Raw genomic sequence first — 4,832 nt, 5'->3', positions numbered from 1 at the left:
AGCCTCCTTCACCTGGATCTCAGAAGCACCTTGAAGGCACATCCCAAGGCTTTGTTTGCCAGGAGTCCAAGGGTTGTGGGGATTTTACCCAGTGCTCAGCACCGCAGTGTTCGCACCAAGTCTTCATCCTCCAGATTACCATCATCACCATCACTATAAAGAGGAACTACAACAACCTGAACAATTCACTGGTCATGGCCACTGCATGCAGATCTTTGTCCAGCCTTATCTAATGCTGTGTCTTGAGCATATGGGAGAGAACTCAACCAACAGCACAGTCCTCTAGTGCCAGAGCGGGCTGCGTCAAACGGGCTGGGAACCACAGGTGCTGCTTAAATATCACCAGACCTATCTGCACAGCAGAAAACAGCCAGCCCAGGCCCTGAGCCTGCAGAGGTGCACTTAATGAACTCTTCAGCTTATCTGTCACACATCACATGTGTGAAGGAAAGGGGAAAGGAGAGCCTGAGCAGCATCCCATCCCCTGCTTCCAGCAGGTGCAGGCCCCACGGTGCAGGATGGAGCATGTGAATGTTCTTCCTAAAGCGCTGTAGACACCACTTTAATGCAGCCAACACCAGCAAGCACAGGCACAAACCAGCTCCCTTCCATGTGTTCTGCTTAAGCCCCTATCACCCTCTCTTGTGCCTAACAGCAGAAAGGCTTGGAATAGAAATTTGGTGGTAGTTTACCACAACCCTCTGCTTTAAAAAAAGCAAATGTAACTAGATTGAGTGTGATGAGGACCCGTGGAAAAAAAAAATAGAGTTTTTGTGATGGGGATTTAATTATTCTAGTATTGACAAACCTGAGATTTAAAGGAGTACTCAACCTGCTGACTTCCACAGGCAGTAAAAAACATGTTTATCTTTCACTGTTTATTGAGCTCTTTGAGATGATAAATTCAATAATGGTCTGGTGGGTGTTTAGAGCTTCATGACAATGTATCATTGGTTTAAAGCAATCATAGTCTTTGGCTATGAAGCTAACAAATAGTTTAGACAGCACCATGTTGCTAAGCTCAAATATTCCCAGAAAGATGGTGGGAGAGGAGGGGGCAGAACAAGGAAAAAGTGCTATTTGAACCAACTAGAGTAAATAATGCAGTCCTGTGGATCCCAGTGACAGCAAACAGCTAAAAGTGATAATGGTAAGTTACTGGAGTAAAGCAATGACATACCAAATATAGAGAGAAAGCAGTTACAAAAGGTGTAACAGACAGCTGAAAGGACAAGACAGCTGATCTCAAAAGCTCAGCAAAGCTCTGCGAAACATGGGGATGAAGCTGCCCTTGCTAACAACAATCCATGAAGGCTCAGAGAGTGCTGATTAGCAGAGCGCTGCTCTTCGCTTGTACAAGGATGTATGAGCCTGTTCCAGGCTTGAGTCAGTGACTGAAAGACAGGGACTGACCTGCCAGAGTTCTGGCATCAGTCAGTAATGCACCAGAAATAGATCTACTGGATTTTCAGAGACTGTCAGAGACTTTCTAAAGCTGCAAGGAAAATGACTCATCACAGGCACCCTGAGCTCACCTCTGGATATGGTGTGAGGCAATGCTCCTGTGCTCAGCTCAGGAAATTTGCTACCCTTCGGGTCTTTTCTACATCACTCACTTCATTGCATCTACCTTTGCCAGAAGCCAAATTTTAACTGCATTCAGACTGGGAAAAAAAGAAATACAGACACTGTACAAAGTGGGGAATGCTGCATAAGAGAAAAAAGAGACACCAACCATCTCAGTGTTAAATCTCACTTTCAGCCTCAGCTTTTCTGGGCAAGCCACTCGCTCAGGTGTCTAGCAGGGTTTTCAAAGCCATCTTACCTTCAAAAGTGCCACTCCTTAATCCATGTTTCCTCAGCACAGGGCTGGGAAGTGTGCTTGTTAAGACAACTGATTCTGCAGTTGTACTTTCAACATCTAAAGAACAAAATTCATACAAGGAGGAACAGCAGCGGAACTCAAGCTGTGGTCTCAGACAGGTGATGCTGAAGGCCCACAGCTGTGCCTTATTTTGGCCAGATGGACACGACACATTTGCTGACAGAAAGCTAAACACCCAAGGGTAAGACCATAGCATTGAGCTGGATGAGGGGAGGGCACGTTTGCTGGCAGCCTCGACAGAATTCACTTTCTTCGCTTTCTTCCTTTGATGAGTTAGAGATGTTGGTGAGGTTCATAGCATTGTGCTGTGTAAGAAGTAACCTGGTAGGAGGTGGGGGGCCTCACCTGGGGTGCTGGCAGATAAAGCAGTAACATTCCTCCTCCAATCCTGTCCTCTGGAGGCAGGAAGCACTGAGCTGCTTGGCAAGTTCACTTCTTGTTTGGTCCCAGAGATCCACAGACCCCGTCTCACACTACCTTCGCATTTTCCCCCTACATGTTCTTAATTAAGAAAACCAAATGAACACTTAGACCTAAGAATCTGAGTTATACAACTAAATATCTTGTATTAAACAGTGCAACTCAGCAAATACTGACATTTAGACTTACAAATGCTAGAAAGACTATTAACTATGGAGAAACTCATGTTTCTCCACCCTTGCTGAGAATGCTCATTTCTCAAAGTATTTGTTTTCTTGCCTCTAAGTACATTTATTTTTCAAATCACTGTATCTTTATTTAATGACATTGTTGCTTACGCAGTGAAACCACTTGTCCTTAGAATGTGACAGCCACCTAATAAAGGCACTGCTTTAGGAACCAAGCTGAATCATCCATAAACACATTTTTAAATTCACTATTAATGATCCATTTCATTCTTAGATAGAATTCTGTGCATCGCTGATGAGCCAACCAAGTATCTGTAATATTCTTTGTTGATTCTGATAGCAAAAGCAAGTGCCATGCAATGCCATCTTTATCCCGAGGGCCTTACTCTCCATTTCCAACAGAATTCAGCCATTTGCCCTGAGTTAGCTCACCAAGCAAATGAATTATCATGCTTAAACTATTGTTCCTGAAAAAAAAAAAGAACAGCAAACACTGAGCCTGGAAGGTTTCCCAGTAAGAGTCAACATCTAAATGCTAGTTCTACTCTGCATTTGTTCTATTAACATAAATTAAAGATGCAACAAGCAGCTTTAAGTGACATTTTCAACAGGAAATACTGGAAAGGGCAGTCTGGTACTGAAGTCTTGGTTGTAAGAGCACAGAACCACTAGCAAGCCTTAGATTGTATAAATGATACCTAAATACTCAACTCATAACTGTGCAGAAGGTAATTCTGAGCTGAATCTGCCATTTCTGTACTGAAAAGCACTGGGTCATGCTGCATAAAGATCCAATAGAGCTAAATGCTTTTTATACCAACAAAGCAGAGCTGTCACCACTCCAGACCTAAAACTGCAGAGGCACCAGGCATCACCTGGATACCTGGGCCGAGCAGCTGGAGACAGGAGTTTGCCCATGCAGACACTACATCCATATACTCCCTCTCAGCACCCCAGACCTCAGGCTATCCTAGCCTTAGGCCTGTGGCTCTGGGCATCTGAGACCGCATTGCTGATTCTGCTTCTGGAGTCTGTGTATCAGATTATTAGTTTCTAAATTCAATTTGAGCTATTGATTTATTGACACCTAGCTCTGCTTTATAAAACTCCCTCATGTGTTAGCCTTTCCTGTGTTTTCAAAGAGCACCACACCTTCTCTGCCAAAGAAGAAACTGTAAGCTGTACTTGCTGTTAGAAATGAGCACCTCAGAAGCAGAATAAACCTCAAAACATGGGCCTGGAAAGAAACAGATCACCAGTGTGCTGCAGAAGGCAAAGCAAATGTTTTGGGAAGAAACATGGGGAAGTCTTAGGTGTAGAATCAAACATTAAAGGAGCAAGCATTAACACTCTTTTTCTTCTTTTTATTAACAGCACTTCCAGTGTTTAAGGTCAATCAACAAGTCCCCCAGTTCAGAGGTCAGGGTATGTGGTACTCCCCCTCAAGGCACATGGAGTCTGCATCCTTTCCTCATACATTCCCCCGAAGCAGCAATACTTAACATTCACCAGCTTAAAATAAAGATGGATTGAAAATGTACAATTTATCACTTTGTTTCCCCATATATTTCCTCACAGCAACACAGAATTCAAGGTCATTACATGGGGAGTCTGACAGTTCATTAGAGCTTCATCACAAACTCTCTGTATATATGATTCTTCATTTTTATTATGATCTTGACAGAATTTCCCTCAGAGAGATCAGAATGATCACCAAACCAAGTTTTAATTATTTAGGCTCAAACTAATGCAAAATACCAACAGAAACAGCACAAACCCTTCAGCATCCAAATTTCTAAGAATGGTAGGGTTTGTAAACTTGAATATTAAATATAAAGAGACTTTATTTCAAGTACTGTTAAAGAGAAACATTGCCCCTTACTGGCAGTGCCAGTGTCTCTGCAGTGTTTCCAGGCCGTTGTGTACATCTCTCAGCAGCTGTTAACCTTTACACTGTTGGTCAATAAAAAGCCCCATTAACATTTAAACTGTGTATGTCCAACTGTCTGCTTCAAAAAGGAATCCAAGGTTGGCCTGGAATAAATACCTGTTTCCTATGTTATTGGGGTTGTACACATTGGGAGATTTTGAAAAGTTCACATTTGTTAAAGTGAAAAAGAAAAAATAAAAATCAATTATCAACTGGCAAAAAGGCTACCCATGGGCTGAGCAGGAGGTGTGACAGCCACACAGCTGAATGGGTATCACCAACCACACAGGACAGCTTCAGAAAGAAGAGCATAACCAGCTGGAGCTCTTGCAGGAGTACTGGGAGTCTGAAGAGATCACAGCATTTAAGGAACTGAAATTTAAACACTGCTTTTGCAGTAGGATCACCA

This window comes from Indicator indicator, chromosome 22, assembly GCF_027791375.1.
Source record: "Indicator indicator isolate 239-I01 chromosome 22, UM_Iind_1.1, whole genome shotgun sequence".
NCBI classification, from domain to species: Eukaryota; Metazoa; Chordata; class Aves; order Piciformes; family Indicatoridae; genus Indicator; species Indicator indicator.
Note: the sequence above shows the minus strand (reverse complement) of the source record.